Source organism: Lactuca serriola, chromosome 8 (assembly GCF_051521515.1).
Source record: "Lactuca serriola cultivar US96UC23 chromosome 8, Lser_US96UC23_V15, whole genome shotgun sequence".
Taxonomy (NCBI): domain Eukaryota; kingdom Viridiplantae; phylum Streptophyta; class Magnoliopsida; order Asterales; family Asteraceae; genus Lactuca; species Lactuca serriola.
This window is the reverse complement of record NC_136415.1, coordinates 234,494,533-234,507,350: the sequence shown is the minus strand read 5'-3', so window position 1 is coordinate 234,507,350 and position 12,818 is coordinate 234,494,533. Positions and strand designations below refer to the sequence as shown.

At 35.9% G+C, this 12,818-nt stretch overlaps 1 long non-coding RNA gene and 1 other non-coding gene across 2 annotated transcripts; one reads left to right on the top strand and one right to left on the bottom strand.

The window, feature by feature from the left end:
* Nucleotides 1-2,351: 2,351 nt before the first annotated feature.
* On the top strand, nt 2,352-4,194 carry LOC145069665 (uncharacterized). The gene is made up of 5 exons (XR_013689610.1): nt 2,352-2,595; nt 3,493-3,594; nt 3,678-3,774; nt 3,877-3,934; nt 4,021-4,194. It is a non-coding gene; the product is annotated as an uncharacterized LOC145069665 (long non-coding RNA).
* A 7,505-nt stretch (nt 4,195-11,699) lies between these two features.
* On the bottom strand, nt 11,700-11,806 carry LOC145071868 (small nucleolar RNA R71). The gene has a single exon (XR_013690830.1). It is a non-coding gene; the product is annotated as a small nucleolar RNA R71 (small nucleolar RNA).
* Between the last annotated feature and the right edge of the window lie 1,012 nt (nt 11,807-12,818).

The following is a 12,818-nucleotide window of genomic DNA, read 5'->3' as shown; positions in this document are numbered from 1 at the left end:
ATATATATATATATATATATAATCTTTAAATTTTGATTTACTAGTTTTGAATTTAGGATGAAAATTTACATTTTAAAATTTAAAATATTTTCATGTTTATATGTGTCATATACGAGTGGCATTTCAAGAAAAGTATACTTGTGTTATATGTGTTTAGATGTGTAAATTCATGTCTTAATTCATGTCTTACTCATGTAAGGCACACAACATGAATCTGAAATACGTGTTGACACAAACACACATGAAACACTAATTGAATGAGTTTTGGTATGTGGGGTGGGGACCATATATAATTTTGTTTAAACAAAACACGGTAAAAAGACATTAAATAAGGTTATTTTTAATTGCATGCTCATAGTTAATGTAAGTTGTATAATTAAGCATGTACATGTTGCAACTCTTACATTGGATATTAGGTGAGATGACTATGAGAAGTTTGAACATTATTGGAAGGGTATGTGCTTTGTAGGTGTTTTGATAATTCAAGATAATATTTGTGTGTTATTTAGGTTTAGATTATGTGGTTGAATGAGTTACTTATGACTTATGGTTTACGTCTTATGGCTTATAGATAAGAGCTAAGAGCTAATAGCTAAGAGCTTTGGGTTTAAGGCATATGACTTATGACTTATGATTTATGATTTTTAGGTTATCCTTAGAATTAAGGTTTATGGGTTATAACATTCGGCTCATGGCTTGTGGATTAGGGACTAGGATATATGATTTGGAGCTTAGGGCTTAAGGCTTATGGTTATGGCTTCTAACTTATGGCTATAGGCTTAAGGCTTATAAATCATGGTTTAATGTGTATGGCTTGGGGCTTTTGGCTTATGATGTGTGGCTTGTGGTTTAGGGATACCACTTATGGCTTATGGTTTAGGGCTCACGACTTAACGAATATACCTTACAACTTATGGCTTATAACTTATGTCTTATGTCTTGTAGATTAAGGCTAAAGTCTTGTGTCTTATTACCTATGTCGTATGGCTTATGGCTTATGGCTTATCGCTTAGGGTTTATGCCTTATGGGTTAAGGCTTAAGGCTTAGCACTTAATGCTTAGGGTTTAAGACTTATGTCGTAGTGCTTAATGCTTAGGGTTTCTGGCTTATGGCTTATGGATTAAGGCTTAAGGTTTATGGCTTAAGCCTTAGGGCTTGGGGCTTATAGCTTAATGATTAGCTTAAGGATTAAGCCTTATAACATACAACTTAAGGCTTAGATATTTCAGATTATAGTTTTGGCTTAATGGTTAAGGATTATGACTTATGGCTTATGTCCTACAGCTTATGATTTATAGTTTTTGGATTATAGCTTAGAGCTGAAGTTTTATGGTATGTCTTAGGGCTTAAGTATTAAGGCTTAAGTTTTAGGAGTTAAGGCCCTATGACTTATGACTTAAGGATTAAGACATACTTAGTGATTATGGCTTGTGGCTAAGGGCTTTTGGATTCTAGATTAGGGCTCAAGACTTAAGGATTATGGCTTGTAGCTTATAACTTAAGGCTTAGTCTTAGAGCTTAGGGCTTAAGGCTTAGGGTTTAAGACTTAGGGATTATGGCTTATGACTTATGGATTAGGTCTTATTTCTTATGGCATAAGGTTTAAAGGCTTATGGTTTGAGGTTTATTCTTAGGGCTTTAGGTTAGCTTAGGGCTTAGTCCTAGCACCCTACTGATGCCCATACTCTCGCCCACACCCTTACCTTACATTTATCCTACCCATACCCTCACCTACATACCTAGCTACACCTATACCCGCAGCACATAACCATACTTTAATTATCACAAGCCTATAACGACGTTGATGCTTAGTTCTCCCTTCTCCACCAACCCACACTATGTACCCCTATAACAACCCCTACCACCCTCCATATACATATACCTATACAACCATACCCACACCCATATACATATCCACATCCCCGCCTACTTTTACACCAACCCCTACACTCATACCCACACCTACACCCATATGTATGACTCTATTGTTATTGTGTAACTTTTAGTGTTGTATTCACCCAATAACCCACCCACCCACTCCATGTCCACAAATATACCCCTACACTACCTCACCCCTACACCTCCAGAATTAATATATTGACTTCAGAGTAATTCATGGTTTATCATCATTAATCGAATTTCAAAAAAGTTAAAATTTTAAAAGGTAAGAAGATTATTATTAAATTGATTTTTTCTATTTTTTTGAACTTTTTGAAACCTAAGATATTTTAATAGGATAATTTTAATCTTGTTTTTGAAAATTTTTGAAAATTTTGAACTTTTTGATACAATTACTCATTTAGACTTTCGTTCATCCCCTTGATTTGCCCTAAAAAACCATTCCCGGCTCTCTCCCTTTATCTCTCAAAATTCTGAACATATATCTCCACTTTCGTTCATATGCTCTACTCTCTTCTCGCTCGATAATCCATATTTGGAGGTGTTGGTAACCTTGTTTCGAGATCAAGGTTTCGGATGACAAAGACTATGTATCAGTCGGCGCTTTGAAAAGGAAACAATCGTATATGATGCGATTTATGCAAACTTGATTTAGTAGACCGATGATCCAGTTGTAGTAATCTTCAATCAATTCGGTATCTTTCATCTTCAAATTATGAAACTCACACCTTACATTTGTAATCTCAGAACTTTTACTTTTTCTTCTCCTCTGTATGATTTAAAGAACATTTCTTCCTTTGATGTTTTGGATGAAGAAATTCTTTCAACTATAAATAAGGAGCATGGCTTTCTTATCATGTTTCTTTGATTCCTTTAATTTATTTGTTTGTTGCACTGTTAACACTATAGGATTTGCAGGTCCTTTAATTCATTCTTCTATGATTTCCCATAGGTCTTGTGATTCGAACACAATTTGCATCTGAATACTCCAATGGATTTAATTCCTTCTATTTAGTTTGGGCAATTGATTTTGTGATGAAATTTCGTTTCCAATAATCGACATAAAGTGAAATGGGCCCTATTACCATTGTTTTGGCTCTTATTCGAACAAACTTTCATCTGACCTGCTTTACGATTTCACTTTTAGCCTGCATATTAAGTATGTTTCCCTTTTGATGCTTTCACACCATTAGTGTTGTTAAACAAGTACTACAAGTGTTTGATGAAAAGCCCAATTGAAACAATGACTTATCTTTATAGGTTGGTCAAATTACCATACTCATGTTTATAATATGTTTTTCTATTATATTATTTGAAAAGCTCAATTCATGTTTGGCTTCCCACTAGTGTTGTTAAACAAGCACACCAAGTCTTTGCACTCTTTTGATTACATTAATCAAAGTTAGGACACTCACACAATATTTTCTGAGGTCTTATTGTATAATTCATTTCATTGACTAACATAACTCTTTTGGTATGTTAAATTTATCTACAAGAAGGACAATCACACAATATTGTCTATAGATCCTAATGAGTTAGTTTGTTTGGAAAGTTAATGTTATTGAGCAACCTATGGATTTTGTGATTGTTAGGAGCAATGGAATTTATTTGAATCTTGAAGAATTTGAGGTTAGACATTGGTTGTGCATAATCAAGAGACTGCTTCATGTTATATTCTGCATTTGTAGTATGAGGTATATAATAGCAACATACTTACAATGGTTGCTGATAATAACAATTTTAACAAATGAATACGGAAAACCATTTCCTTGTGCAGGGTATACTCCAAGTTTTGGCGAACCTTTGATATGTACACGATATGAAAGTACTACTATTAGAGGCTAATTGTCATCCAAACAAAACAATTTTCATCGGTATAACTACTTGTTTATTTAAAATATAATATTTTATCTTAAAAATGAAAATTTAATGTAATATTATGATATATTCTTATTTGTTTTATTTCAACATGGTAGGAAGATGACATGCAAAATTATGATTTGGAAAATGACGAAAAACCACTTCCATGTTCAGGTCTGTAACATAAATCAAATATCATACTTCATAAAGTTTTGTGCCACCATAGTTTTTCATTTTTATTTTTAATTTGTTCATTGCAGCTCTTAGACAAATTGGGGCGACATCACTCATTAGAATAAGTTATAGAGTGGGGGAGATAAGAGAAAAAGAAGAAAAAAAATGAGTTATACAACACTACATGAGATAAAACAAGTTAAAGAGCAATCATATTAAGAAAAAAAATGTAGATGTTTTCTTTATTAGTTTAAATTTTACTTATACTTTTATGTTTCTGATAATTTCAATTTTATTTTGATGTAAGAATTCTAAATTATTATTAATAAAAATTTGTTTTTATTACATTGTATTGTTTTTTTTCATTTTTTGTTGTATGTGATTTTTGTTAGGTGGTTAATATATAGTGTCTATAAAATGTAAATGTGTGACTAAAGTTTACGAAAGTCTATGAGAAAAATATAGTGTTTATAAGTATTTAATGATCACACTTTAATTTATTATTTGTGAGTAATAGTAAAAAATAATCGTGGGAAAAAACCATTATGACTAAATAATAGCAAATGTCACACTATCAAAAAATTCATGTGGCCCTCTGATTAACGATAGTCACAATAAATAAAAGCAAATGTGTCTAAATGATGAAATAGGTTATACTAATAAACAATTTTTATGGTAATAAATTGAATATTGGTGACAATTACAAATACTATTGTGTCTATAAATCAACCATGGTTACTTTTTAATTGATTTTCTATGTCGAAATGATATAAAATAGTCATAGTTATAACTTTTCATATGTCTGAATGATAGCATAAGTGTAAGGTCCTGAAACGGATCTTACCAGTGATTAAATAGCAAATACAATCAGTTAATCAAATAAGAACGAGTAGAAAAGAGAATCAAACAAGCTTGCACACGCTTTTCTATTAGAATCACGTCTGGTAAAACTTGCAGTTTACAAGAGCTGAGAATACCGAGGCATCAACAACTGAAAAAAGACCTAGTACGCCTCTATATATACTAGACCTGGGCGGGCCTTGGGTTTACGGCCGTAAACAGCTTACGGGTGTAAACTCACTGTTAGGCCGTAAACTACACATATACTACCAAAAAGCTATAAATTGACCAAAAGAACCTATTACATAGAAAGACTAGACCAAACCACTAATTACACCCTTCAATCTCCCCCTTGGTTTGGTGCTAGCTTTAAATCAATCTTTGTCCACGATCCTTACATCATCCAGCCCCATCGCTCCATTCCACATCCGCTTGTTGATAATTGTAGCAACCATTGTGGTATATTCTTTCGCAGCATACTCAAAGATCTCCTCAGCAACCTGAATCTGGAAATGGCTCAAATGATGAATGTCCCATTTTCCAAACTGATGTAGACGAATGCACCCCTCCTTCAGTTTGATGACAGTAGATGCTGTGGTTTCATCAAACACCCAGTAAAGCATAGAGCTTAGAAATCCATCCGAGTAATCTTGAAGCACTGGAATTTTTTTGACCTGATTTGTAGCAGGCCACATCACCACCTGAAGCGGATTTCCAGTCTTAGGATCAATAACATCAGGATGATCCATTATCACAGACTCAAAAGTCTTCATAGCTGGAAATCCCTTCTTTACATGGTCTTCTAGAAAATGCTTGAAGTTTGTTGCTTGCTGGTTATCAGTCGGATTTGAGAACGGAGATTGAGATAGCTCTGAAAGATCCACCCTGGTCCAAGAGTTAAAATCATGACAATCCTTGTAGAACTCTGTATTGCCGCTCTTTCTGCGAACAATCCACATTTTCAGTGGATCATGAAAATCCCAAGATATGATACCTGACCTATCACTATACGTGTCTCTAAACCTTACGGCTTCGAGATACGTAACCGTGATTTTGGACTGATTTCCTGGTGCATTCTTGTCAGATCTCCTCTTGAATAAGATTTGTCCCTTCTTGGTAGCCTTCTCTTGTTTATCTCGAATGATTTCTGAAATATGTGGAGCATGAACAGGATCTTCTTCAAAGCGATTTACCAATCGAGAAGTCTGAGCAGTTGGCACGATAATAGGATGCGCTTGAGAGTGAAGCTCGATTCTATGCTCATCTACGGATGTCTTATACTTATCACCAAGATCGTCTTCAAGCTTCTTCTTTAGATTGAAGTAGCTGGAGGTCAAGAAATTGAAATGATCGTGAAGCTCAGAAATTTGCTTGGATTTAATTGCTTTATCTTCTTGAAGATCAGAGACTTGAATCTTCAAATTCAGATTCTCAGTCAAGAGATCTTCAATGCGAATGCTTAGCTCGATGTTTTTCTGATCTACCACACTGACTCTTTTCTGTAGCTCATCTATCACAGAGTCATCTTCTCTTGGCTGATCTTCATTAAAAGATATTCATTTTCCCTTAGAGGAGGGAGCAACAACTTGTTCTTGAGCAAGATGCTGGGCCAATCGCATAGAGGTTGCGTCAAGATCAGTTCTCGGAGGAGAAAAACCTGGAGGAACTGAGGATCCACCTGCTTCAAAGAGTGAGCTAGGGCCTTCACATAACGATTCAGTGGTTACTATAGCGGAAGTGGTAGTTGGAGCGAACGATAAACCATGAGACAAGCAGAATCTAGATGCTCGAATCTAGGATCTCGTCGTCTTCTTTTGGACGGAGGCAGCATTGGCTGATCTGTTGAAAAATCATCCTGAAGTGGCTTTGATGTAGGTGAAACAATATCAAGGGGACGAATCCCTGATACAATCACCATTGGAACTGAAGAGACAGCCACTTGATCTGTAGTAATGGGGGTTGATTCGGGAGCGTCTTCTGAATCCCTACTCTCCGTTGCTGTGTGAGCAACATCACTGAGATTATCTAGCAAGGAGTTGAGGTTGACGTTTGCCAAAAAGTCATCATTAGTTCCAAAATTGGCAGGAATATCATCTTTGTCAAAACCTGTGAGATCGAGGTCTTCAAATTGTTTTGGCTTAGCAGTGTGCTTAGAAGACCCTTCATTATAGTCTCCTTCTACCTGGACATCTTGTAGGTCATGCCCCTCTGCAACCAACATAGCAGGAGCAACAATCTCTTCTCCTTCTTGATCCGATACAGTGATCACATCTGCTTCTGAGATCACCTTTTCCGATGACGTATGCTCTGAAGAAATCTTGTTTGACGATCCATGAGACTCAGTGGTTTCGTTCGGTTCGGCAAATCTTCTGAACTTGACCATTGGATGCAACCCCTGAAAGACCACCTCCCCCCTGCGGTTTTGCTTAATCAGCTCAATAGTGTGGGGGCCCAAAGACTTCATATCGAGTGTATCCCCATCCTTTACCAAATCAGAAAATTTCTTGTTGATGAAAAGCTGAACGAACTGAGGGTACATCAGAAAAGTATCCCGAGTAGTGGCATTAATGTTGACCATAAACTCGTCCAGAATAAACCTGAAAAAGTTGAAGCCTATCCCCGCAGCGAGAGAAACAATAGCGCCAGTGTTTCTTAGGGATATCTCATCAGCACCAGACCTTCTGCCGGAGATGCAGCTCACGAACACGTGGGCTAGAAATCTCCAATAGGGCGGTAGAAGTTTCTTCATTGTTGGTGGAGTATGACCCTCGTATCCCATCTTCCTTAGAATCCTTTGAGCCTCACCAATACCAATTTCCATGGGAAAAGTCGGAAGGTCGTTAATCAGTAGAGTATATCTCACAAAAGTCTCATCAATGAAATCTTGCATCCCTGAACGATCGCATCTGCAGTGACAGCTCCATTATCGTCCCTTGTCATTTTGGCAGTCTGCCAGAACTCACGAATCATTTTCTAATAAACAGCAGTGTTCATTATAATGGCAGAGGCCAAACCGCATTCTCGAAGTCCGTGAATCATCGACTTGAAGTCCTGATGTGCCACCGGAGGGTCAGCTAGAATCATCGCCAAGTTGTGCATATCTGCAAATTCCAAAGCTGCCATTCTATCTGCACTAAAACATACCAAGTAAGACAAGAGAGAAAAATGAGCAATTAAAATTTTAAATGATTTAATTTTTGACCTCAAAATGAGTTAAATTTAATTTTAATTAAAATTAGGTCAAAGTCAGAGTTTGCGGTCAACGTCAGATTTTGTGGTCAACGAGGGTTTACGGCCGTAAACCCTTGACCGTATGCTAATGACCACTTGGGGAGTTTATGTCCACAAAAACCTTACGGCCGTAAGCTTCGACTGTAAACTCCGAAACTTCTTTTTTGTCGATTTCAGCCTCAAAAACACGGTTAATCACATAACGAGATGCATATTCCTGGTTGAAAACCCAGTACCTTCAAAACTATCAGATTAATTTCGTAAAAATTGATGAAATTTTTTCCGGAGGAGAGAGAGTATGAGAGAGTTTGTGGCCGGAATCAAGAAAATGATAAAGATTCCGGCTGTAAACCTCCTTTTATACCCACTTTTCATTTACCTGTAACTGCACAGTATAAAGCAGGATCCAACACAGTCCAATATTTTTTAAAAATTTTAAAAACAAATCTTTTGAGGGTTAATATTAAAGCTAAAATTAAAAATAAAATAAAATAAAATTAACTTTGCAAAATTTAAGATAAAAAATAATTTTTAGATTTTAACAGTTAACAAAATAAAATGAAATTTTAAAAATAAAAATAAAAATAAATATAAAATAAATTAAATTAAATAAAAATAACTCCAAATAAAAAATAAATTATAAAACTTAAAAGTTTTAATTACTGAGAACAAATTTGTGACGCTGTGATCAAAGTTGTTGGACAACCTTATTCCACTTGTCGGTACCCTTATTTTCACGTCTTCGTCTGATCGATCGCCAGTATTGTGGTCCACTTAAACACGAAACATTTGTGACATAATTTTGGAAAATTTACCAATAACATGACATTTTTAGCCCTTATCTTTAAGTAAATTTCTTAGGGACCATTTAGCTGACGACAACAAGGGATATTGTTGTCCACCTAAATTGAGCAGCAAGATCTACAGACAATCTGTATGTGTTCAATTTTATTAATTGTACTAGAACATGTTTCCCGCTTCCTGATATGCTCCAGCCATCAAGGATTTCCAGAATACTCCTTACACCGAGTGAGCAAACAATTATTAAGAGAGAAGATTGATTTAGAATGCATATGCTGTACATCCAGGTCAGATCTCTTCCAATCACACGAAGGATGAAACATATGACTAACTGAGGTTTTTAGAGGGATTGAGAAGAGAATGGTGCATATATTGTGTACCAGGTTGGATATTGAGTCACGCAAAGGAGACAGTTGTTATTTCCATATTTATACATATTTTTAGGCAATATTTAAGTACATATATATATATATATATATATATATATATATATATATATATATATATATATATATATTGGTCATTTTCATAGAATAATGATACTTATATGGTTAAATTATATTTTGCAGCAAAAAGAAGACATTTTGAAGAAAGGGACTAAAAGCGTTAAAGGATGGAACTTTGGAGGTTGAAGGCTTGAAAGACAAGAGAAACACCCAAAAAAGACGTACTCACGACGTGAAAAGTTGATAGTTCACGACACGAGTGAGAAGAATTAGAAGATAAGCATCCGAGTGAAGAAATCCTTGACGATCACGATTACTCCGAGTTCACGACGTGAGTTTTAAATTCTCACGACGTGAACAGTGATTTTCCAGAAAATATATATATCCTTCTCCATTATGATTTGGAACAACTTTTGCTAGCTAGAAGGATTCCTGGAGACGAAATTCAGAAGAAAAGAAGCTCTGGAAGTTGGTTTTAACACCAAGGAAGAAAGAGTTCACAATTTGTCTTATAGATTGGTACATTTATATATGTTTTTGCTTATAGAATTCGTTTGTTTAGCTGTTAATATGTCCAGCTAAATCAAACTGCTTCTGTTAGCTAGATGAAGCTGGAACTCATGGTTTTAATGCATTAGACTTAACTTTCCTTGTTGGTGATATGCTTGTGTTGATTGATTTTACCTAGCATGCTTGAATTAGTTATTTGATTGCTTTGAATTCTTGTTCTGTGTAGTTAGTGAACACAATTCTGCATGAACTTGAATACCTAATAATATAGTGAACACTAGTTATTGGAGCTAAGATCAACCCAATCTTAGATTAGTAATTGAATAATTAAGTTAAGCTGTGTTAGAGAACTCATATTATGATTGTAATTGTGTTTTGATTAATTAATCTTTCATGGCTCCAATTTTATTTAATAATTGATTCTGTGTTAACTATTGTATGAACATAAATAGAATTACATAAATTGATTAATAATTAGTAGATTTAGAACTAAATTACTAATACTTTCTTAATTGGTCATCAACAGTAGTAGCTATAGCTAATGTATAACCATTGAATGAAAGTGGATTTGAACTACCAGAAGTATTTTGTTTATTGATTGAGTTTTTGTTAAAGAATTAAGTTCATCTAAACTTGAAAAATTAGATAAAAAAAAACCCTTTTAGCTTGTTAATAATTAGATTAATTTAGTAGTAAATAAAGTAATTAATAACACCGTTCCCTGTGATCGACACCCGACTTACCTAAACTATACTGTAATCTGACTAGGTACACTGCCTATAAGTGCATAGTTAGTCTAAGTTTGTTAGGTTATAAATATTAAAATTAGTGGGTACTTCCGTGTACATCAAGTTTTTGGCGCCGTTGCCGCGGAACGACTTAGTTTATTATTTGTTTATTTGCTTTAGGTTAATTGATCCTTTTTGTGGGATAAAACCTGCAAAAAGTTAATTTTCCAACAAAGTTTTTACTAGCATAAATTTTTATTTTTTCTGTTTGTCCAGTTTTCACGACGTGAGAGCACTTCTCACGACGTGAATATAGTAGTTATCAGTTTATTCATTTAGTAGATATTTTCAATAAATTCTAGGAAGGTTTGATTTTTTTTTTTCTGATTACAGAACTCACGACGTGAGTTTATAAGACTCACAACGTGAGAACTGCGATTTTTAGGTTTCTTTAGTTTTTAGTTTATTTTTCTGGTTTAGTTCGTTTTTACGTTGTCTTTATAGATTGTCTGCAGGAGTTAATGACCAGAGGCTCAAACACACCTTTGGTGCCACCACTTGAAGTTCCGAAGTCAGCCCTTCACAAAAACAAGAATAAGAAAAGCGAAGGAAGATCACACGCCAAAGAAGAAGCCATTGCAAGAACTTAAATCAACCTTTTCAAGGAAGTCGGGGAAGAAGACAGGAGAGTCAAGTTCAACACCAAAGGATAAAAGGAAAGTTGAAAATATTGGTCCAGTTTCTAACCCACATGAATCAGAATATGAGTCAGACCCATAATTTGAAATATTCGCGAGTGAGCCTAAAGACGAGCAAAAAGACGAAATGGCAGACATTGAGGAGATGTCCATGGGAGCTTACAAGAAGCGGATCCGAGAAGATATGGGTCCCGGTTTAGTCGAACTCGCAATACCTGCCACTGCCACATTCGAGCTGAAGGGACACATCTTGACTGCACTAAAGGATATCCTATTTTATGGGAAGTATCATGAGGATGCTTTTAAGCATCTTGATGAAGTCAATGACATTACGGATTACTTCAATGTCCCAAATCTCAATAGAAACATCGTCTTGCTTAGGATGCTTCCCATTACTTTCAAGGGAGTTGCTAAAGAGTGGTTAAAATCACTTCCACCGGGTACGATCACCACTTGGGCTCAAATGCGTGAGCAGTTTCTTGACCAATTTTGCCCACCATCCAAGATAGCTAAACTCAAGAAGGCAATAGCCAACTTTGAACAACAGTCGGGGGAGTCATTATATGAAGCATGGGAGCGTTACAAAGGCTTTATCAGAAATTGCCCCCAGCATGATTTTAATGTTCAACAAGAGATGTCGATCTTCTATGATGGGGTTAATGTTATGACAAGACAACTCCTTGATTATCAAGGACCTTTGCCAAAGAAAAATCCAAGAGAGGTCAAGGAGTTGATTGATGAATTTGCGAAGCACTCCCGTGAGTACCACAACCCTAGGCAAGATGGAATCAAAGGCAGTGGAGCTATGATGGCTATGCTAAATAATATGGATCGGAGGCTAACCCAAATGGACCACTCAATTCATGCTATAAGAGTTGGTTGCGAGAGGTGTAATGGTCCACACTTGACCAAGGACTGCAATTTAGATGAGTTTGGGATTAAAAAAGCTCAAGTATGCTACTCGAGTGGGGACAAGTATGATGAAGACTGGAGGAAACCAAAGAAAGAGTGGCCGCCATATGAAGAATACAAGAAGAAAAAAGAAGAGAAGTATTGGCAAACAAGCCGAGGCTTCTACCAAAAGGAGCAGCCACCAGCTGAGAAGAAACCCGATCTGGAGACCATGTTATTTAAGTTTATGGAAGCTTCAGAAAAGAGACATGAGGCTACTAATTCTGCTATTGATGAACAAATAACTTTGATGAAGAATGATCACGCAATGATGGTAGAACAGCAGGCTTTAATAAAAATCAACAAGCCTCCATCAATAATCTTGAAGTGAAACTTGGTCAACTAACTACTTTGGTTCATGAGAAGCTTTCCCCGAAAAATCCTGAAAAGAAGACTCAATCTCACGTAATGGCCATAGATACAGAAGAAGAGGCCATCTCTGAGTTTCTAGAGGCATTAGAAGTAGAGCCACAACAACCCGATCAAAAGCCAAAGAAGCTAAGACTCGAAAAAGAAGAAGCTGCTGGAACACCCAGTTCACGATGTGAGCCCGCTATGCTCACGTCGTGGGATTTGTCTGCACAGAAAAATTCCGTCTTTGTTCCAGCATATCAGCCGCTTTTGTCGTTTCCTTCCCGAGCTGCCTGTAACGCCCGTAGATCCGGGCTAGTCAATTTAG